The following is a 23,789-nucleotide window of genomic DNA, read 5'->3' as shown; positions in this document are numbered from 1 at the left end:
TAAGAGAACCAAAGTGAGCATCTTTCATATGGGGCAATCTTCAGAGCTCAACCCTAGCAATCTTGTTTTCATGGAATACAGTGGGAGCTGCACGTGGAGGCTGAAACGCTGAAGCCTAGCTAGAGCTGTGAAAAATGAGAAACTAAGTTTTCCCCAAGACTGCGGTCTCGATCCACTTAGAGAACTGTGGTCTTTGTAAACTATTCAGTGCAAGTGTGCATTTCCAGGAGATGTGTCTAACCGAATTTCATCTCTAGACACTATGAAGCTGTATTATTAAAAAAAAAATCTGAGACCCTATTCATGGTACAAAAAATTCTTAGAAAAGCAGAAATAGAGACATTTCATCCACTTGACAAAAAGCACCCAACAAAACCTCCATGGCTTACATGTCTGAATGCTTTTTAAGACTTGGAAGCAGAGATAAACCCCTTTCCTCACTTTTGTGCAAAAACAGTGCTGCAAGCCCTTGCTAGTGCAACAGGCAAAAAAGGGAAACAACAGACCAAAAGAGGGGTTCATAAAGGAGTAACTGAATTTATATCTATTTGAAATGATGTTATTGTCACTTAGAAAGTTAGGAACAAACTTGGGAGACTAGGAAGCGACTTTGGCAATACTTCGGGATGGAAGGGCAGCACACAAAAAATTCAGTTTTGTCTCTACACACTAGAGTATCAGCCAGACTTAGTGGTGTTACAACAAAATACCCGAGAGAGCACTGAAAGGAGGAAGGGTTAATCTGGACTAGAGGTTTCTGCTCACCGGCGCTGGGCTGGGCTTGACACAGTGTAGTCACCTGGGAAGGCTAGATGCCTCAGGCTCCTCCCACTTTAACTTGTCACATTGATGACTGTAGCCTAGAAATGTAGGCTGAATAAGCCCTTTCCACCTTAAGAAAATTTTGTCAGGGTATTTTTTTTTTAAATCAGAGCAACAGGAAGCTAAACTCAGACGGTCACTGTTCTCTGTCCCAACAGCACACCGTGACGCCCTGAGGCATGTGGCAATTTCACTCACCTCAGAGTCTAGGATACAGAGAGGAAGGCAGTCCAGGCTCTCTCCTTTGCTCCTTTCTCTTTGTCCAGGCCCTCAAACTATGGGATGAAGCTACTCTCATTCAGGACATGTCTTCCTTCCTCTCTTAGTCAGTCTTTTCTGGAAATATCTCACAGACATACACAGAGATGCGCTTTCTGAGTCTCTTCAGTGCCTCACCGCCCAAACAAGACAGCAAGACCAATCAATTCAACTAGCATGAAAAGCATCGTCCAGTAAAACAACAACAAAAATGTACTGTTTACAGTTGTCAAAAACTGAAATGTTTATAGCCAAAATACACACAGAATTTCATGTTTGAAATTACATACTTTTATAAAATAAAGCAAATGTATTTTTAATTAATTAATTAATTAATTATTGTATTCACTTTACATGCTGATTATAACCCCTTCCTCCTCTCCTACCAATGCCACCTCCCTCCTCTTCCCCCATCCTTCTTTGTCTGTTTCTCAGAGAAGACCCCCAGCAACCCACCCCAGCTCATCAAGTCTTATCAGAACTGATTGCATCCTCTTCCCTTGTGGCCTGGCAAGGCAGCCAAACTCTGATGGGGGGGTAATCAAAAGTAGGTAAGAGTCCATGTCAGATACAGGCTCCACTCCCTTTACTTGGGGACCCACAGGAAGCCTGAGATGCCCATCGGCTACATCTGTTTAGGGGGCCTCTGTCCAGTCTATGTTTGTTCCTTGGTTGGTGATTCAGTCTCCACAAACCCCTTTGGGCCCTGGTTAGTTGGCTCTGATGGTCTTCTTGTGGAGCTCCTCTCACCTTGAGGTCCTTCTATATTTTCTCCCTCTTTTCCACAAGACTCCCTATTCTCCACCCAATGTTTGGCTATAAGTCTCAGCATCTGCTTCAATCCCTGTCAGTTTGGAGTCTCTCAGAGGACAGCTGTGCTAGGCTGCCATCTACAAGTGTAACAGAATATCATTAACAGTTGATTATAATTATCAGTAATAAATTGGCTCTCTCTCATGGGGTGGGTCTCAGGTTGGACCAGGCATTGGTTGGACATCCCCTTCATCTATGCTCTATCTTTATCCCTGCACATCTTTGTAGGCGGGGTAGATTTTGGACTGAAATTGTGGGTGGGTTCCCCTCCCTCCACTAGGAGTCCTGTCTAGTTAGTGTCATCTTCAGCCTCCATGATCCCTGCTGCTAGTAGTCTCAGCTAGAGTCACCTGCATATGTCCCCAGAAGCTGCCCTGCCCTAGGTCTCCAGCTTGCCACAGACATGCGTCTGCCCAGGGTTTCTCTTCTCTCTGCAGGCCCTCTTTGTCCATCCGCCCTTGCCCACAGGTCTCATCTCTAACCTCATCTCTCTCTGCCCTCCTTCTCCTACCTTGTTCCCTCTCCTCAGCCACTTCCACTGTCTATTCTGTTTCTCCTTCTGAATGAAATTTAAGCATCCTCCGTTGGGTCCTCCTTGTTATTTACCTTCTTTGTGTCTGTAAATTGTAGTATGTTTATCCTTTACTATATGACTAAAATCCTCTTATGACATGCCATGTGTGTCTTTCTGGATCTGGGTTAACTCACACAGGATGACCTTTTCTAGATGCCTCTATTTGCCTACAAATTTTATGATTTCCTTGTTTTTAATAGTTGAGTAGAAGATTCCATTATGTAAATTCCCACAGTTTCTTTATCCATGCTTTAGATAATGGACATATAGATTCTTTCCAGATTCTGGCTGTTAAAAATAAAGCTGCTATGAACATAGTTGAGCAACTGTCTTTGTTGTGTGTTAAAGCATCTTTTGGGTACATGCCCAGGGGTGGTATAGCTGGGTCTTAAGGTAGATCTATTCCCAATTTTCTGAGAAAGCACCAGAGTGATTTCCACAGTGGTTGTACAAGTTTGCACTCCCACCAGCAATGGAGTGTTCCCTTTCTCCACATCCTCACCAGCATGTGCTGTCACTTGAGGTTTTGGTCTTAGCCATTCTGACTGGTGTAAGATGGAATCTCAGAGTCATTTTGATTTACATTTCTCTAATGACTGAGGACACTAAACATTTCTTTAAGTTCTTCTTGGCCAGTTAAGATTCCTCTGCTGAGAATTCTCTGTTTAGCTCTGTGCCTCATTTTGTAATTGGATTGTTTGGTTTGTTGGTGTTTCATTTATGTTCTTTATATATTTTGGATATCAGCCTTACAGAAGCCTGAGTTGTTGGTGTTCTGGTCAGGAAGTTGTCTTCTGTACCAATGAGTTCAAGGGCTCTTCCCCACTTTTTCTTCTAATTGATTTATTGTATCTGGTTTTATGCAGAGGTCTTTGATCCACTTGGACTTGAGTTTTGTGCAGGGTCTTTATTATTATGGGTCTTTTTGCATTTTTTTTTACATGTACACATCCAGTTAGACCATTTGTTGAAGATGCTTTCTTTTTTCGAGTGTATGGCTTTGGCTCCTTTGCCAAAAATCAAGTGTCCGTAGGTGTGTGGGTTTATTTCTTGGTCTTTGATTTGATTCCATTGATCAGCTAGTTTATTTCTATGCCAGTATCCTGCAGTGTTTAATATATTGCTCTGTAGTATACTTTGAAGTGAGACATGGGGATACCTTCAGAAGTTCTTCTATTGTATAGTATTGTTTTAGCTATTCTGGGTTTTTGTTTTATTTTATTTTGTTTTGTTTTGTTTTTCCATATGAAGTTTAGAATTGTTCTTTCAAAGTCTGCAAAGAATTGCTTTGTTATTTTGATGAGAATTACATTGAATCTGTAGATTGCTTTTGGTAGGGTGGCCACTTTTACTATGTTATTCCTACCGATCCATGAGTATTAGACATCTTTCCATCTTCTGATATCTTCTTCAGTTTCTTTCTTCAGAGCCTTAACTTTCTTGTCATCCAGGTCTTTGACTTGCTTGGTTAGAGTTACACCAAGATACTTCATATTATTTGTGGCTACTGTGAAGGGTGTAGTTTTCCTCATTTCCTTTGCAGCCCATTTGTTGTTTGTATACAGGAGTACTACTGACTTATTTTGAATTAATTTTGTCTCCAGCCACTTTATAAAGCAAATATCTTAATAAATGAAGATACATAGAAGTGTTCCCAGACTGATGGATTCAACACATCAGTTCTTCACTTTAATTGATTTTCCAGGGTTCATGCAATTCCTTGTAAAATCCAAGAAACATTTTTGCAGCTAGGCATAGATTACTGTAAAAAAGACAAGGCAACTAGCACAGTTTAACAGGTTTGAAATAGAGAATTAAGTGGTAGGAATCAGTCTGCGTGACTAATTGGTAGATAGCAGGGTCATAGGTGTAACTACTGAAGAACAACCAGGAATCCCTGCAGTGCTGTTGTGGTCTGTGTACTCCTGAGGGGATGCCGACATCTTTCTTGCAGTGCTGGTGATCTCTGCCTTCTGCCAGGATGCTGACATCTTGGTCATGGTATAATTTTAGAAGACATTAGTAAGCAGGAATGAGATGTATGGGATCTGTCTTTTTTTTTTTTTACAGCTGTATATAAATTTGAAATTGTCTCAAAACTTAAAAAAAAAAGAAAACTCTAGATCTAATAAAAAATTTTATAGAATTTTGAGCATGTGCGTGCTTGAGAGTGAGTGTTCACATGCGCGCACACACACACACCCACACTGGTGCACACAGAGTGGGTGACATTTGAGTAAAGTCTATAATCTAGTTAATTGTATTGGTTTAGTTAAGTGCATTGTGCTGATGTCAATTTCCTGCTTTTGATAATGTAATACATTATGCAAAATGCCGAGAAAAGCTGAGTGATAAGTCGATGGGACTGCTCTGCTAATTTTTGCAAATTCTTGTGAGTCTATAATTATTTCAAAATTTAAAAAGTTTTTCTAAGTGCCGAGAAGAGAAAGGAAAGCATTTATTAAGAGGCAGAATGTGAGATTACCGCCCTAAGAGTTCCCTGAAAGCAGGCCTTCCTTCTAACTTTCCAGCAGGTGTATTCTGCAAAATGGCAGTGTAGCCTCAGGGGTCTTCCAGATCAGCCCTCACAGCAGTCATGGGTGGGAGGTGTCCAGGTTTCCCTCCTCTAGATCCCAAACTGTTGTAAGATGGAAACAGTGCTCCAGGAGCTACGGGTTACTGCAGAAGGTAAGGTGAAAGTAGAAGCCGTAGGCTGGAGTTATAGCCATGCCTCTCTATTTAGATCTGTTTGCTGGTTCTGCTCCATCTTGCAAACAGCTGCTTCACGTCAGGCATTAGGAAAATGAAAGGGGCAGAGGATACAGCCTCCTTTCTGCTGCACAGACTGTTCTTGGAATGGTGGAATTGTGAGGCAGATGGGGACACATCATCCTGACAGGGTGTGGCAGAAATCCCAGAACAGTGTGCACACACATGTGTGCGTATGTATGGTGCATGCACAAGACTGATTAACTTGTCCCATAATAGAAGGGCCTCATCTGCTTGCCCATCTGTGAAATGGGGATGCTGCCAACATTCCTGGTACCCTAGGTCCAACTGGCTCCCAGCAGGAGCTATAATCTGGGATAGTGGGTTTAGTATTCAGGTCCTAAGGCAACAGGATCAGACTGTAGGGATGTGAAGGGAGACAAAGCCTGCTCTCAGGGCCCAATGCAAGGCAAGAAAGAGGGGAGGGCTGTGTGCTCCTGCTGGAGTCTTTGTGGGAATGCTGGATGGATAGTGTAAGCACAGCCCAGTGCTCTGGGGCCCACAGAGCATTAGTCATAGCTAACACACTGAGTGGTAGTCATACCATGGTGGGATGTCACGCTCTTAGCAGCCCCCCTTGGGTAGATCCTACCCTCCCCTAGCTTAGAGTGGATTAAAAAGGTTCAGAATGGCTCCATGTCTGGTATGAAATTGAGCATTTGAGGTAGAGTAGAACTCAGAGTCCCAGTTCTAGAGCTCATGCTGTTCACAACTTGAATGTTTCATTCACAACTTGAATGTTTCTTTGTGTTACCTACTTTCTTGCTGACACTTTTAGAGAGAGCTGGGACCAGTCACCTGTCAGCTCTGAGGCTAATTCAAGGTATGATGCTAACGGCTGGTGAATCCTTTCCCCTGCCTCAGGAAAGCTGCCCCTGATAGCCAGAGGAAATGCCATCCATGGAGAGAGGACACGAGGCTTCCTAAATTCTCCCATGTTTGTCTCCAGTGATTCCAGTGACTAGGAAATGTGCTCTAGCAAGCCAAAGACCACACCAAGGATCTGGAACACACCTGGCCTGCTAATGCTGAGAGTAGACAGACGCTGGTATCAAGAGGTTGGAGATGGGGCCTCTTGGTGCAGCTCGGTGGTAGGGAACTGGCTTCGTGTGTAAAGATCTAGGTTTCATTCCCAGCGCCAACAAACACCGAAACTCTAAAAGTAGGAACCAAATCCCAACTCTGCCAGTTCCTAGCTGGATGACCATGGTAAGTGTTTACCCTCTTTGTCTTGGTGGTATTTCTGTAGTGGAAAGAAAGGAAACAATACCTTTGGTCCCAGAGGACTCAACAAGTACAGAGTAATGGTATTAGACTACAAAGGGCTTCAGACCTTATGCTTTATTTGGTGGATGAGACTCTTCTGTTCTACCTGGAAAGAAGGAAGCCAGAAGATTAGTTGGGATGGAAAATTCTCTAGCCCTTTCCCATGCTTCCGGTCAAGAAAACTTTGGCTTTCTAAATCCTGTGTTCTGCTCCAGCACCGCCTCACTAGTGGTGACCTCCTAAGCATGTGTTAAAGCAGCCCTACCCCACCCTGGCCCCTCTCCTGCATTCCCTCCCCCCTTTTCAAAGCCTTTGCCATCATTTGGGTTGTTTGAGATAATTACATAGACTAATGTATAACACCCTAAAAATGTAGGGAGTTTGGCACATGTGATCTCCTCCAGTGGAAGGAATTATGTCTCCATGCAATTTCAGAATCTTCAGTCTCCTGGAGATTTTGACCCTAGCTGGCAAGAAGAAACATTGGGCCAGTTACACCTGCTCCTTGGCACCTGGCTGCAGGCCTGCATGTGATTCTGTCTCTGGTATTGTTTTCTTCATTCACTAGTTTCTAGAAGTTTAAGAAAGCTGCAAATTATGCTGGCCATCTTCCCAGGCTTTCAGTTGGGAGTGATTTGCTTAACTTGGAACTTGTGATGTGGAAGGAGGCACACAGAATCCAGAACTGACCAGTTTAGGCCAGGATTCTGGTCTCCCACTTATTGCCAGGAACCCCCACCACTGTTTAAAAATGAGATCTCTACATGTGGCAGAATTTCAGATGTATTCAGCCATTCACAGGACAGTCTGTGGAAATGATTTCATATGTTTCAAAGAAAAAACCAAAAACCTAAAACCTAAAAACCTAAAAGGTAAAATTACACCTCTTTTATAGAGGAAATTAAGATTTAAAAAGTTAGAGGAGTTTCGGTAGATGGCTCGGATGTTAAAGTGTTTGCCTTCCAAGCATGAGGTCCTAGCACCCACATGAAAAACAAAAAACAAAAACCAAAAATCCTGTTGTGATGACTCGCTTGTAACCAGTTAGGAAGGTAGAGTCAGAAGACTCCCCAGGGCTCAACGGTCCACAGACTAACCTAATGGATGAGCTCGAGGTCCCAGTGAAAGATCCTGTTTCAAAACCAGTGCGGACTGGTTCTAGAAAAATTCCTCAGCAATTAAAAGGCTTACACTGCCCTTCAAGCAACTGAGTTTGGTCTTTAACACCCACCCCAGGTGGCTCACAACAGCGCATAACTCCAGCTCCAGGGGCTCTGATGCCCTCTTCTGACCTCCATGGGCACCCTCGTTCCCAGCAGGAGCACATATTCCACTTCAAACACAAGCATATAATAAATAGATAACAAATGAGTGAGTAAATAGTAAAAGAATCTTATCCCAGTTAGGAAGACAGTCATTAAGAAAACAAATAACAAAAAAAAAAAAAAAAAAAAAAAAATACCAGTCCAGCAACCACGAAAGACAGTATGGAAGTTTTCCAAAACATTCAAAATAGACCTACCATATGAGCCAGCTAGGCCCCTCCTGGGTATTTTTAACCAAAGGACTGTTAGCCAATGTGTTACGACGACACTTGTGCATCTGTGTTTACCGCAGTACCACTCACAATAGCTACGTTATGGAACCAACTTAGGTGTCAAAAAGCAGAAGGAAGAACAGAGTTATATGATTTGCAGGGGGAAAAAATGTATTCAATGCAATGAAATCCATTAGGTGGATTAAGCCAGATCAGAAAGACAGATTTTGTGTGTTTTCTCTTATTTGGGGATCTACATAAAACCATATATGTATAAACGACATGAAAGTAGAAGCCAGACTGTCTAATGGGACAGGGACTGTAACAAGATGGGGGGGGCAACAAACGGGGGCAGTCATGAGGGGGTCATGTGTATGCTCAATATGCAGCACGTTCTTGTATGAAAACTTTAAAATGAAGTCATTTTAAACAATAGTGAAAGGGCTGGCCTGATGACCTGAGTTCCATCCTTGGTATCTACATGACGGAAGGAAGAAAACAACTCTGATACACACACACACACACACACACACACACACACACACAATGTAATTTTTTTTTAAGTTAAAGATTTGGCCACTAGAGAAGGCAGAGGCAGGTGGATCTCTGTGAGTTCGAGGTGAGCCTGGTCTACAAAGTGAGTCCAGGACAGCCAAGGCTACACAGAGAAACCTTCTGTCGATGTTTCTCTGTGTAGCCTTGAGAGAGAGAGAGAGAGAGAGAGAGAGAGAGAGAGAGAGAGAGAGAGAGAAAGAAAGAAAGAGAGATTTGAACGGGTGGTGGGTGAAGACAGGAGGATCAGGTGGGGAAGGTGAAGGGAGGGACTCCTGAATGTGTGAATGACTGGATCTTTGATTCTCCTGCCTGCTCTTGGGACTCTTTTCCTTTTGTTGAGTTGCCTTGACTAGCCTCAGTGTGATAGGTTTTGTTTTATCTTATTATATTTTATTGTGTCATGACTGATTTTTATCTCTTATAAACATAGGTGTTTTTTTTTTTTCCTCTAATGAGAGACAAAAAGGGAATGTGGAGAGGAACTGAGAGGAGTAGAGGGAAGGGAGACTGTAATCAGAATATATTGTGTGAGAAAAGAACCTATTTTCAATAAAAGAAAAAAATGAAAAAAAAAAGTTAAAGTTAGTACCAACCTCAGGTACAGGAAAATGCAGCTCCCTTTGAGCCTTGTTCTTCTTTCTCAACCACATAATGGACTTTAATTCACATCTTGCAGTCTCCTGTAAGGCTGTAGTAGCCTTGTCTGGGAAGGGTGGAACAATGGTAGACCCTTGTAGACTCTCTTTCGTTTCCCCCGTGGCTGAAGGCTCACTGGGAACACAGAGGTTCAGCACAGCCCCACTTCTGGCGAGGTGTACAGGTCAAGTGCAGACAGAAAATTTGCATAAGCAAAAGTGAAGCTGGGCCTGTTCCCTTTTGAACAGAGTTCTGAGCACACCTTTCCCCATTTAGAGCCCCTGTGATAAGAAAGAGAGGAGCAGAGCTCTGTGATCCCCTTGGCATGCCTTCCCAGCTCTGAGCGTCCATCAGTAGCTTCCTTTTGGCCTGGGAAAAAATCAAACGCAGTCCTGGAAGGACAGACGTGTGGTCTCTCTTCCTAGCAGTTATCAAAGTCTCCATGGTCCAGCAGAGTCATGTCAGAACCAGGAGATGTGACTTGGACACAGGTTTAAAAAAAAAGAGAAGAGATGTTTCTTGTTTTGCATATAGTCATGTCTATTACCGTTTTAAATCTATCATCCCATTCATTCTATAAACTAATTGTTTTAATTATGACACTTTTATACAGGTGTATAATATACTTTATATTCACTCATCGTTACCCTTGCTCTGTCTATTCCCCAAAGTTATTCACAGAAATCAAAAAAGCTAAGGGCAGTATTTTGATTGGCTCCTCTCCTCTCTCAGTCATTCTAAGTCCCTTATCTCCCTCTCTCTTGGTCTTCTACCTTTCTCTGTCTCTGTCTGTTTATGCCCACCTCCCTTTCTCTCATACACACACACACACACCCACACACACACAATACTGAAACTGTTTATAGCTCTTTGAAACACCATGGCAGCTCTATGTTGACTCCACCCCCACCAGGGTAAAGAAGCAGGTAGACCTGGCATGCAGGCGAAAGTCCTCCTGCCTCACAAACTCCTCTTGGGCTCCAGAAGATTAGAATAAATCACAGTGTCTTGGTGCATCACAGTGAGATTTAGGTGTACACAGGGAACCTGGCACAATGCCTGGTGCATGGCCATCACGTGCTACTCTTCCTCCAACTCTACATGTGTCTAGTGCCAGAAACCACAGAACCCTATCTGGATTCTCACTCTTATTTAGATTTATCTCTTCCTGCATCCTTCTAGTGGTGGTTACATTTGGCCTGTACTGATCTTCTCCTCACCGTGTTTCCAAGGACTGGCACTGCAATCTTGAAATTGTCCCTAGGCTACATGTTTTTGCTTGTCTGCCTTGGTTTGACAACTTCATCTGAACACCCATGAAGAGACACCTGGCTTTCCCTCAGCTGCACAGCTCTCCCACACAGCCATGCCTCTTGTTTGTCGTGACTGGTACATCTTGTCCTGGTTTGAGTATGGCCTGTTAAGCTGTCATCTCTAGTTTTGGTATGATGACTGCTATCATGATGGTGAGATGGTTGATTGTATTTTCCTGCCACATAAAACAGAGCAAGAATTAACAATCATGCAGCAAACTGGGTATAATGTGGCCTATGCAGTCCTCATGCTGAAAGCAAATATATTAGTGAGTTCTCTAAATCTATAATGAAGGGGAAGCAAGCCTCTCAAGCCAGGCTTGGAATGAAGCTCTGTGCTTCTGCTATCTGTTTCAAACCCTGGTGGTACTTAGGGGGTTCAGAAGAGAGAGAATTATCATTTTGTGTCATTCATCATTTGTCTTTAGAAGTGGAACAGCATGGAGGGACTGAAGGGGACGTTGGGATGTCTGTAACATTCTCCCAAGCAATTCTAGCCACAGGATTCTTTTCTAGAAAATAAATCTGAAATAAAGGAAGGAGAAAGGAGGCAAAAAAAAGCATGCTCTTGATATAACAAAGACAGCAGTATTCAGAAATAAAGCAAAAACTGTGAATTCATTCAATCATAACCTCAGGAAAATGAGTAAGAAAAGACCAAATCCTCTTCCAAACAGAGGATCAGAAGGACATCTGATTTCTACAAGTGACACAAAGCTGCACGAGCGAAGCGTAGTCCTCACACAGTCACCAGCGTCTCACTTGCCCATGGTTTGTGTATCTTTGTCCCAAAGATGGTAGATGATTTAATCCCGTCCCACTTCTATTCCTGAAGCCACAGTCCAAACCCAGGTCTAGGGTCTTCCCAGGCAAAGCCTATACGTAGCAGCATTCTTCCAAATGTGCCTGATTTTCTCTGATCTAAAACTTTTTATGCTGCTCTCTGCCTGCCGTGTGCGTCCTTCTTCTTTGGGTCTTACTTAGATGTCTCTCCTTCCAGAAAAGCCTCAAAAATCTTCCATGCCTGGGTTTCTGTTGTTTCTCTCAATTCTATAGCAGTCCAGACTCCCTCACTATGGATCTCATCATGTCTTATAATTATCTTGCTTTTCTATGTCTATTTTGCACAGAGCCAAAGCCCATGGCCTACACCAGGGCCTCTAACCAGTAAGGGCCTCTGAGCAGTAAGCCTGTGTGTTTGTGAAATTCAGAGGAGACATAGGAGTAGAGTGGAGATGCTGTTAATGTGGGTTACAAAGATGGAGCTGGAGTTTAGTTGCTAGAGGGCTTGCTTAACATACACGAAGCCACAAAGCCACGGATTAGATTCCTAGTAGTTCATAAACCGGGTGTTGTAGTATAGTCCTGGAATTTAGGAGTAGAGGCAGGAGGACCAGAAGCGTGGTTATCTGTGGCTACACAGAGAACACTAAGCCACTTTGGGTGAGGGAGAAGCGCTGATGGACTAGTGATGGATATCTTGATGGGTCATGCAAATGTGGCCTTGAACCCAAAGTAAGGTGACCTGACGAGAATGATGAAGACAAGTTAGGAAGGAGGACCTCTGAGATGAAAGTCTGAGACAGAAGATGTCCCTCCGGTGTCTTTGAACATTTTGTGTGCTGTGACAGTTCAGGAATGGGTTTCCTAATATAGTGTCACACTTTAGCAACATGACTAATGCCTTCTCACATGATGGGTCCAAGCAATACCCATATGAACCACTTACTCAGGGAAGCTCTCCAAGGCACACACACCTGAACTGTAAGTGAGAAAAGACAGGCCGTACCACCCAAGGCTGCTTTGGCCAGGCCATTAGTCATCCCATTTCCCTGGCACGCTGGCAAACTGTTCTCATCAAGGCTAATTCCATTGTGGTGATGGCACTTTTCGTTCTGAACAGCAGCCATGAGGCAGCTCTACCAGCTGAACCTAGGCCAGCTCCTCAGATCTTCAAAGTCACGTGCTCAGGGTAAGATAAGCGATCAAATGCAGCAGGAAGCAAGACAGTATTTGGGGTTCCAAGCCAACCTCTTCGTTTGCTTCAGTCGTGTGATGGGAATGAATAATCACCCCAATTACAGAGTAACCTGAAGGAGGCAAAACCACTTAACTAAATGAGGTGCTTGGGGAGCAGAAGGAGGGAGCAGTCTGCAAAGATTTTGGCAGAAGGTTCTGGGCCAGTTCCCTGGGAAGCTTATATTAAAACAAGTAACATGGTTATCAGAGCTCCTGTAGTTGGTGGCCTCAGGTACCTTTGGCAGTTTCTTTTAAAAAAAAAATGCCTGTCTGCTTCGTAATTGTCATCTCCAGGATGTTTAGAAAAGTGAATGTGAAATTAAACTTAGTCAGGATCCAACAGCGATCTAATAAAGGGCACGATTAGAATATGGAGGGGTGTGGAGCTAATCAGAGCCCTGGGGAGCTGAGGGGCTTGGCTTTCTCCTTTAGCAACTCCTCCAAGATATAATTAGCGCCAATAGTTTGGGTCTGCTCTCTGCTACTGCAACAAGCCAATCCAGAAATCACAAAAGAGTGGCAACTATGGTGAGATGGCAAGGGGCTGATGGTCTGTCACAGTCTCATGTGAAGCTGCTAGGACATCTCGCAAGTGATGCTCAAAGCCCAAGTTTCTGCCTGTCCTCCATCCAATCGGCTTCGGAAGTAACATAAGACCATGTGTCCAGCTTTCTTTTGAGCCACAGAGAGGCAGAGAGCCCCCATGCTCTCCAACAGATCAAAAAGACTTGAGTAGGCTAGGAGGCAACGGAGAAGAGCCCACATTTCTTTTATCAAAGGGAGAAGTCCCTACAGATTTTTTTTCACACAGGGTCCTGTGTGGTGTGGAGAAGCCTGGCAGGCTTCATTGCAATGCTTATTGTACACCACACAAGACAATTTGCTGTGCAGTGGGGCAGCAGATAACAGCCCCCTTCCCTTTGGGCTGTGCTAAAATACCTTATACACAACCCAGATCGGCAAGAGTAGCAACAGATAGAACACCCATCAGAATGCAAAAGTGGTGTGAATTCAGGTCTGGAACCCAAGGCCAAGGCACCAGCAGGTCAGCATTTATGAAGGTCAACTCCTCAAAGACGCATGCTCACATTTGAAAGGGGCAAAGAGCATCTTCTGGCCTCATTCTGTTCGAATGACCTTCTAAAGGTCCTCCCTTTCTTATTTCCACCACAATGGCTGTTAGTTCTCCACAGGAACTTAAGACCCAAACAGCGATTCTGCATGACAGAAGGTCCCAGTGTGGCAACTAGAAACAGAGTGACTGCCAACTGAGCCTTTCACCTTTCTCCTTGGGCTATTACATTTGTGCTATAGTTTGCACTGAGTTCTACTAGCATCAGGTTAAATAGCAGATGGTCCTGTCTGATAATGATGCCCCCTGTCCTAGTCCTTCTCTGCAACCCCTTCTTACAATACGGAACACTGACCTCTTAGTGCAGTCATGACCCACCCTCAGTGCACACAGCCTGCCTGGCCTTCAGTTGGGTTCTCCCCTCCCCAGGGTTCCAGCCTCCACCTTGCCACTTCAAGCCACCATGTGTTACGCAGTCTTCATGAAGATTGCTTGTTGGACTCTGCTAACTGATGTCTGTAAGCGGTCCCCAAAGGACTGACCTGCCCTCCACTCCCTTTGCTCACACTGTTCTCTTAGGTAGCTCCAAACTCCTTTCTTTTCTTCTCCCCATTTGGCTGATACTAAACTATGTTCAACACTAGCCTCCATGAGCCAGCTCACCTGGGCCCGTGTCTATCAAGCAGACACCCCACCCTAAGAACATGTAGAGGGCGTGTGGAGCCTGAAGTCACCCCCGCCCCCCGGGAGGGACTCTCAGTGAAGGGAGGGAGACACCAACTCACCCATAAGTTTGTCTTGTGTACAAGAACTGTAGGGATAAAGATAGAGCAGATTGGGGAAATGGCAAACCAATGACTGGCCCAATTTGAGACCTAGTTCAAGGGAGAGAGCCAGCCCCTGACACTATTGATGACACTTTGCTATGCTTGCAGACAGGAGCCTAGCATAACTGTCTTCTGAGAGGCTCCACCTACCAGCTGATGGAAACAGATGAAGAGACCCACAGCCAAAACAATAGGCCGAGCTTGGGAGTTTCGTGGAGGAATGGGAGGAAGGATTGAGGAAGCTGGACCAGTCAAGGACATTATAAGAAGACCTACAGAGTAAACTGACTTGGGCCTGTAGGGCCTCACAGAGACTGAACCACCAAACAAAGAGCATGCATGGACTGGACCTAGGCCCTCTTATACATATGTAGCAGATACCCAGGTTGGTCAGCATGTGGCTCTCCTAACAGTGGAAGTAGGGGCTCTTGCTGACTCTGCTGCCTTCCTTTGGATCCCTTTTCTCGAGCTGGGCTGCCTTGCCTGACCTCAGTGAGCAAGGAAGCCCTTAGTTCTGCTGAGACTTGATGTGCCAGGGTGGGTTAGTATCTGTGGGGGCTTCCCCTTCTTTCAGAATAAGAAGAGGGGAGGTTGGGGGAGGGGCATGAGACCGTGGGAGTGGGAGGAGAAGAGGGAGGGGGCTGTGAAGTGACTAAATAAATAAGGAGAAAGGAAATAAAAATCTGAAGCTTCAGACAGAGTATATATCATGATTTAATTTTTGGTAAATATAACTACTATACCTATTGTTCCAGGCTTATATTGGCTACAGGTTTTATTGAATAACATATTTAGCTTGTTCATTTAAAAAAAAAGGAGAACATGAAACTCAGAAAACAGTGCCTGCATCCAAGGTTGATAGTTTCACTCGTGGGTGCTCCTCCGCATAGCTCCCAGAGCTAGTGACTCTGCAGAATAAACATGAGCAGAACGGCCTTTAGCTGCATGCCTTAAGAGATGCACCCTTCTACTCTGTGCCTAGGACTCTGGCCTCGGGAGACACTGAATGATGCCGGGCCTCCTTATAGGACCTCATTCATAGGCCAGAAGAGCAGTGGGGGAGTTATCATCAAGGTCCAAAAAATGAGGGCTAACTGGGGGAAGTTTTAACCTGTTTGCCGTAGTCATGTTGCCTGTTGGTTTTCCGGTATGATGTTAAGACCCAGAGCGATTGTGCAAGTCAGACCTTCCTGTCCCTCATTTATGGGAACCTAGAAAAGGGGGCCAGGGGAAATAAACTCCCACAGAACTTCCTTGACCCTACACTCATCCCTAAACCCACAGGCAATGTGAGGTCAGAAGTTACTGCTAGCCTCCCAATATACTTGAAGCCCTGCAGGCTTTCAGCCCTTCCCTGTAGCTCTCTGCTTTACTCCCCACTGCATCTCCTGTTCCTCCAGGACTCTTAGGAGACTGTCCTTGGGGAATACCTCCTCCTGCCACCTGCCATATACCGATCAAGGGACTTGTATGATTATTGTACCGTCAGATCCTCACCAGGAGACTTGATGAGGGGGGTAGTGATGTCAATCCCATCTCAAGGGCAAGAAGGCAGCAGAGCCTCAGTCTTCTTCTTTGTAATGCGGGTATGAAGTGGCTTCCCTCTGGGAAGAATGAGATGGTCAAATGGATGAACATGTGGTAGGTTGATGGCAGGTGCTTCCACCCGCCTCCTCTTCCTTCCCCGCCTCACTTCTCTCTCCTCCTGCTTTCTTCCCTATTAGAAACAAACAAACCAGGCCTCCATATTCAGGACCTCCATGGTCTCCAGAGTAAGTTCAAGACCATCCTTGGTAACAGTTTAGTCTCAGTTTAAAAAGAGACAAACGCGAAAAGAGTGTAGCTCATTTGGCAGATCATGTTTACACACAAGACCCTAGAACCAATCCTCAGTACTAAAAGAATAAAATACATAAGGTACAAGGGGGAAGTGTTCAGTGGGGGAGGGGGAGGGGGCCCAGTGGGTAAACTGCTTACCACAGAAACACTAGGGCCTGAATTTGATCTCTCAAACCTACATAAAAGCCCTGGGCACAATGGCACCGGCTTGAAATTCCAGCCTGGGGAGGAGGCAGGTGAATCCCTATGGCTAATCTAGCCAGGCTAACCAGTGAATTAGCCTGGTCATGAGAAAGAACTTGCCTGAAATCAAACAAGCACAGCAGTTGGTGACTGGGGAACAGCACTCAAGGTTAACCTCTGTCCTCCACATACATGCACATGCGTGTCACCCTAACACACTCAAGAAGCGATGAATGATTCGTTCAAGGTCAGACACCGAGAAGGTCACAGAAATAAGAGCTGAGAACTTTAAAATGTTATATATATATATATATGTTTTTAAAAGGTTGGTATGACCCAGGCTTGTACTGAAATAGTAAAAGGAGAGTGGTCCATTACAGCCTCTTGGCCAGCTCCATGTACCTGCCACACATAGAGAAGGATGGGGGAGAATCTAGACACTAGGACACTATCAGTTCCCATCCTCTATCTCATTTCATCTTACTAACAACCTTGTAAAGTATATCTCGTGCCCCCATCCTATGAATGAGGAGATGGAGACTTTCCCGAGCAAGACATGAACTTCCCAGTTACACACCACAGGCAAGATCCGAAGGCAGTGGATTGAAACTGGCCTCGTCTGATTCCAGAAGCCTTCCTCCTTGGCCTGCCCGAGGCTGCCTCCCCAAAACAGACATTTCTCAGTCTCAATAGAAGTCTCTCTGTGTGAGCTTCGTAAACACTTTTCCCTGTGGATCCCGATGCATTTGTCCCCAGTTACTGGCAGAGTCTAATAATGGCATTGTGTTTTCCAAACTCCTCTATTCTCTGCAGGAAGTGAATGCATGCCAAAGTGTGTTTGTAGAGTGTTCTTGTTAGACTGGAAGTGTGAGGGTGCGTTAATTAAGTACAGGGTATGAGGCCATTTATATTTCGTGCTGAATGTCTTCCCCATGCCACAAGTTTTATGACAGAGCCCAGCCTAAGCCAGGTGTGAGTACCATGAGGCAGGGGAACTCACCGATAACTGAAAGCCTCAGCAAGGGGCTGAAGGCACCGGCTGTAATGTTCAAACAAGGGAAAGTCTTGCCAGTGGGTGGCAGGCTGGGATCTTCACCTACAAGTGGGATTGCTGTCCATGGATCCCACCCTCATGGATACACCTCATTGCCTTCTCACTATTAAATCTCACTGAATAATGCACACTTGTCCTGGGAGTCCCATTGGCCCCACCCCCTGGCCGCCACTTCTAGGTCCTCTTAGAGCGGGGCAGGCTTTCTTATCTATACTTCATTCTGATGGCTCAATCTCTCTTCATCCCGGTGTATTTTCTCAGCCTTCTTTGGAATGCAACCAGTAAGAGTCACCTGGTTCCAAGGTTGTCTATGTGCTGGCCACACTGGCTTCCATGCAGACTCCAGAACCCTTACAGATGCCGTTTCCTTTAACAGAGCCTTGGCTTTCCTGCTATTCCTCTGGGAGGAGCATAAGCTGTTTGTCTTTATATCTCAGCTCCACTGACATTCTCCAGGAAGAGTTCCCTGACCTCCCAGAGTCAGAATTTCCCTTCTGTGCTCTCTCTGCAGCCTGAGTTTTTGCTCCCTACCACCGCCATATGAAGCAGCATGATCGACACTCACAGGTATTGTGTAATCCTTTGGTTTTCATGCCCCACCCTGCAGCTTACCAGTTTCCAAAGCAGGGGAGATGAGATAGTTCATGAGATGCTAAGAGGACATTAAAAACCACACTGACATTTATTATGGCCTAAAATATGAAATTAAGCCGCATTCATGTTTTCTATGCACCTTGACACTGATGCCATCATTCTGCTCAACACCAGGCAGCTCCACATCACGTATGGGCTGTGTGCATCCAGGGAAGGGTAGGAAAGAGGGCTGAGACATGCAGCTGAGAGAGCAGAATGTCCCCATTCTGCAACTTGCACATATAGTGATAGATTCAGTTTATGTGTGTATAGATTTTCAGAATGTATTATGAATCTTTAAACCAACACTTCACAGAATAAGCAAATGGCTTCAAAGTTTTCTGAGGAGATACCATGAGTTGGACATGCTGCTAACAACATAGTTCTCTCTGTATTCTCACCATCACCTAGATCTCCATGCTAAAAACAACCGCTTTAATTAGGTTGAAAGCCTACAGTTACTACAACGATTAGTAAAGTGTAAGCACACCGGTATCTGTTAGGATGTTCTAGTAAGACAAAGTTTCAATTCATGTCACTTGTTTCTTCAGTTGCTACCCAACACTCCAGAGATCTCCCCTGACACCTTGTGTTAAATGATCTGAACAGAACAGCGACTTTCTGCAATGAGGAAAGATCAGACTTGAAAGGAGTGAGGACACAGCAGAACACACACCTGCTTGTTGCCAGAGAAACAAAGCCCAAGACAGCAGACAAAAAAAGCTGTCCACGCAGGAGTGCTGATATGGCTATGATACACATGTGTCTATCTGGATGTTGTTTTTACATTTTTTAGCGTTTCTTTGACATTTTTTTTTCACTCCTTAGAAGTGATTGAAAAAGCAGTCCACAGTTGGAACTCTTAAATAAATGTGTATACGGTAGAGATGTGTTCAAAATAACGTGCTGATAGGGCATCTGGTGGGAGTCTCAGAGACAAAAGCCCATTTGTAAAACCACAGAAAGCAAAGCAGTAACTCTTCTCATTCCCTGGCACTGACTGCGAGCCCCACTGGGCACAAATTGGAATTGCATGCCTATGTTAGGGCTGACATTTCTACTTGAGGTTGTGAGATAGACTAAGACCATATGGCTAACAAATTCACATTTCTTAAGAAAAAGATAAGGCTCGGATGCAATGTTAACATGGCTGCAGACACCCTTGACACAAGCATTTCTGGTAAGAGACCAACGTTTGCCCTTGAGTGTGTTTCTAGCGTCCCTCTTCACACCCTGTGTCAAGACAGCTTATCCTACTAGATTTTCCTGACAAGCTCAGAGTGCTCTAAGCAGAAGGAATTTTGGTGACTGGATTTTTATCCATACAATTACACAGTGCGTGGTGGAGGGAGGATTAAATATTCAAATATCTTGAAGGGAGTTAGGATAGGGGAGTAAATTCCACGTGGCTTTGAACTCAGACAGATATTGCTACAGATTTAACCTTTCTAGCCAAGTGATTTGGGGACATGATTTTCTACCTCTGAGGTTTTTTGTTTTTTGTTTTTCCATGCACTGTATTAACACTATGCAACTTGTGTTGTTACAATGACCATATGAGAAACTTAAATGAACATGGCAGTGATTGGCTCAAAGACATTCACATCACCATTTTCTGTCCAGTCCTAAACCCACACATACTTCCTATGTTTATTAATCTCATTATCAGTGACTACCAGGTGCTCCCATGAATGTCTTGTATCCATCCAGCCACCCTCGGCAGCCCAGTGAGTTGCCCTGTGCCTTAGTTTCTTTTCCCACTGCTGTGATAAAGTATCCTAACAAAAGCAACTTAACAGTGATAGAAATTATTCTGGGTACAAGGGTACAGTCCACTAGGATAGGGAAATCAAGACAACAGGAGCTTGAAGCACCTGGCTAGATCATGTTCACAATATTGAAGCAGAGAGCAATGAATGAATGCAGCTACCTAGTTCTCTCTCTCCACCTGGGCAGTCTAGGATCATAGCCAGGGAATGGAGCCACATGGGTTCCCACCTCAATGAACAAAATCAATACAATCCCCTACAGACGTGCCCGGAAGCCCATCTTCCAGGTGATTCTAAATTCTGTCCAATTGACAATTAAAACTCATGTAGTCTGGTAACCCATCTCCATCAACTCCCTCAGTGAGAGAGACCTGAACTTCCCACCCACCGTTGCATGGTGGCAACCCAGCTAGATATTTGGCTCAACTTTAGAATCAGGCAACTGAGCCCACCATGAGACCCCCTCAACCACCCAGCCTCATCTCCCTAGATTGTTACATGTCAGCCTTAAAGAACCATTTGCAAGTTTTACCATGTAGACATCATGGAGGCCATCTTTCAGAAGACTGTAGTTCCCACATCTTTTTGCACTTACTCCACAGGGATGCTGTGAGACTTAGATGAGTTAATACCTGTGGAGTGTTTAGAATACAGTCTAATATACAGTAAACGTCCATTATATCATGTGTGTAGAGCTAGCCCTTTTGCTTTTAGGTAATACATAGTATTACCTAAAAACATAACTCTCCCAGCCTAGCAGGAGGCTTCTCAGCAACCCTGGATTCCCTGATGCTCACTGGGCATCCTGTATCTCGTCTGATGATGGACAGATCCAGGAAGAGGAAGCCCATACAAGAGGACTAAAACAGGCCCAGCATCCTCATCTCTGAGGAGACACTTCTGCACCAGACTCTGGGATTTTTGATCAGGCACTTCGGCCCCTGCTCTTTGTCATGTGTTACTTCTGGATGGTAACATTTCATGAACTTGGAAAGTCGAGGGCACACAATACCAACCCTAAAGTTCCAAGGCTCCAGACATGGCCTTAGATGCCTTGTATTGTGTCACTGGGACAAAGCAGTGTTTCCTATGTGGAAAAAAATTAGACCTCAAAGGGGTAACAAAGCTCATACAGGCGTGCTGATTTCCATAGAAACAGAGCCCAAGAAAGCAGTAAACAAACCCCAATAGCATGCACTCACAGTTTTGGTATGAGTATGAGAGGTGTGTGTATCTAAAAAGATGATAGATGAACAGACAGATGACAGATTAGTTTTAGATAAATACATAGAGAAATAGCTATATGGTAAATACATACATACAAATATACATACATATGTACATACATGCAGACAGACGGACAGATGGACAGATGGATGGACAGACAGAGATGGATGTTAGAAAGGATAGTTAGAAAGGATAGGTGCATAGATAATGGATAGACAAATAATAGATGATAGATAAAAGATAAATGATAGGTTATCAATGATAGATAAATGATACATAGATGAAAAATAGATTGATAAATATTATATACAAAGCTAAATATAATAGATGCTTGATAGATAATAAATAGATAATAGATAGCTAAATAAAGATATATACATTGATAGAGAGAGAGAGAGAGAAAATAGATAGAGTATAGATGATAGATGATAGCTTGACAGAAAGACATGCATGGAAAGTCTCTCATTTCCTTCATCCTCCTCAGCAGAAGCATCATCATCATCACAAGCATCTTTATAACCTGCTGCACATTATATTCAGTCTCGGTCAGCACAGATGGTGGAAGATCAAGGGCAAGCATGCTGGAGGTGGCAGAGATATTCTTTGTAGCTTCATTAAAACAGCTTGTATTAGACTCTCTGACCTCAAATACAAAGAAGAACATGCATGAATATGTAAACTTAGGCCATTAAGAGATGTTCAGCCGGAGACAGCAGGGGGTGGTGACGGGAACATTGAAGGAATAGAACAGCATACATTGGCAAGATTATAATTTGTGTTTGGTTTTTATTGCTGTTTTACATTGTGCCCCTCCTGTTTGATTGTGTTTGCTTTTGTTTCTTTGCCTGCTTGCCTGCTTTGATAATACAGAGTAGTCAGGCATCCCCAAGACAAACAGAAGGCAAAAAAGTTGAAAGCTAGGACGGGGTGGCAAAGGGAGATACAGAGGGAAGCTCCTTTGGAGGGCACATTCCACTGAAACATTGAGGGGTTTAATCTAGTCCATGAGAACTGGGTACTCATGAGTGGATCAGAAAAAGAGGTTGACTATTGGACACTCCACCATGGCACAGACCCAAACAAGGGCAGCTGCGATCAGTATGGCTGGAACATGAAAGGCCCCCACAAATTTTCTAGACTGAATAGAAACGCTGCCCCCAAGATGCTAATGACCGTCACTCCCATTTCCCCATCAAAAACTCATCCCTGAATTACAGACACTCTGTGCTGTCTGTCAAGGACTGGCTGAGGTACTGTCAACAAAGAAGACTATTAAGTCTGAGCCAGTTACATTGGGAAGAATGCTAAAGGCATAGGACCCTTCAGTCTAGGAACCTGGGCTGGCAACATGACTCAGCACATGACAGGGCTTGTCATGCCAGCCTTCCCTGCACTCCCACCTCATGAGAAGCTGGAAGAAAAAGCTCACCCCACAAAATTCTCTTTCTAACTTGCATGTGCTCAACTCCTCACAAGCATCACACGCACACAGCAACAACAGTAAATCAAGTACTTTTTAAAATTAAGTGTTTTTAATTAAAAGAAAATAAAACAAGGAAGCAACATAAATGAGGAGGAAACAGTGAGGGCCACAGCAGCTTTAGCATATGCTGACTAATTTTTAATGCTGAGAAAGGCTTCCTAGGACATGGGAACCTGCTGAAGGCCACCTCACCCATAACTGCAGCCATTTTTGGAGCACTGTGCTAGCACCCTGACCTATTCCTGGCAACCCTCTCATCAATATCCCTGAAGTGCAATCCCAAGCAGCCTTCTCTGTCTCCTAAAATGTTTCCCTGCCTTCTGCCCATCCCCTGCCATATGGAGCCTGAGTCTGGACTTTAGGGCAGGAGAGCCCTCAGGAAACATGGTGCTTCTTCACGGTACGTCGCCACGTTTGCTTCTATGCTGGCTGGTATTACAGGGTGGACCACAAGCTCTGAGCGTGGTTTAAAAATAAACAATGAGACTTGCTGAAAATACGAGCCCTGAAAAAAAACTTTTTTCAGATGTCTGTTGTATCCATTTTCTGTTTCTGTGATAAATTATCCTGACAAAAAGCAACTTAAAGTAGAAGGGGTTTGTTTGGCTTAGAGTTTAAGAATCCACCATGGAGGGGGTGGGGCATGGCAATAGGCAGGGAAAGCATGATGGCGGGCAGAAGCTGGCTGGGGACATTGCCATCCATACACAGGGAATAGGAAATGGGAGAAGGCTATAAACCCTCAGAGCCCACACCCAATGATAGACTTCCTTCAGCAAGGCTCCAACTCCTAAAGGCACCAAACTTGCTCAGACAGCTCTACTAACTGAAAACCAAGTGTTCAAACACACACACCTATGCGGGACATTTCTCATTCAAACACCACATTCCTAGAGTCTTCAGGTTTCCTTCCCCCCATCTATGCTTCCGTGAGATGGGAAATCCAAAGAGCCCTGGGCATTGAACACCGCCTTCCACACTTGCCACTTTCCCACCACTGCAACTCCTTCCCCAGTCACTCTATGGATGTCTTGTTTTCTAGAATGAGAGCTCAGAAGCTTATTGCTCTGAATAGATGTCACATTTGCTCACATCCCAAGCCTTCCTTGAGTTCATTTCTTCAGCTCACATGGTATCATG

The 23,789-nt window shown here is 44.3% G+C and overlaps 1 protein-coding gene and 1 long non-coding RNA gene across 2 annotated transcripts in view; both read right to left on the bottom strand.

The window, feature by feature from the left end:
- Positions 1–23,789, bottom strand: part of Asic2 (acid sensing ion channel subunit 2) — a 1,053,308-nt gene that overhangs the window by 601,500 nt on the left and 428,019 nt on the right. The window lies entirely within an intron of this gene.
- Positions 15,303–17,128, bottom strand: LOC132655406 (uncharacterized). The gene is made up of 3 exons (XR_009593219.1): positions 17,061–17,128; positions 15,959–16,065; positions 15,303–15,369 (listed from the first exon to the last, which is right to left on the bottom strand). It is a non-coding gene; the product is annotated as an uncharacterized LOC132655406 (long non-coding RNA).

This window comes from Meriones unguiculatus, chromosome 7, assembly GCF_030254825.1.
Source record: "Meriones unguiculatus strain TT.TT164.6M chromosome 7, Bangor_MerUng_6.1, whole genome shotgun sequence".
NCBI classification, from domain to species: Eukaryota; Metazoa; Chordata; class Mammalia; order Rodentia; family Muridae; genus Meriones; species Meriones unguiculatus.
This window is presented reverse-complemented; position numbering and strand designations above follow the sequence as displayed.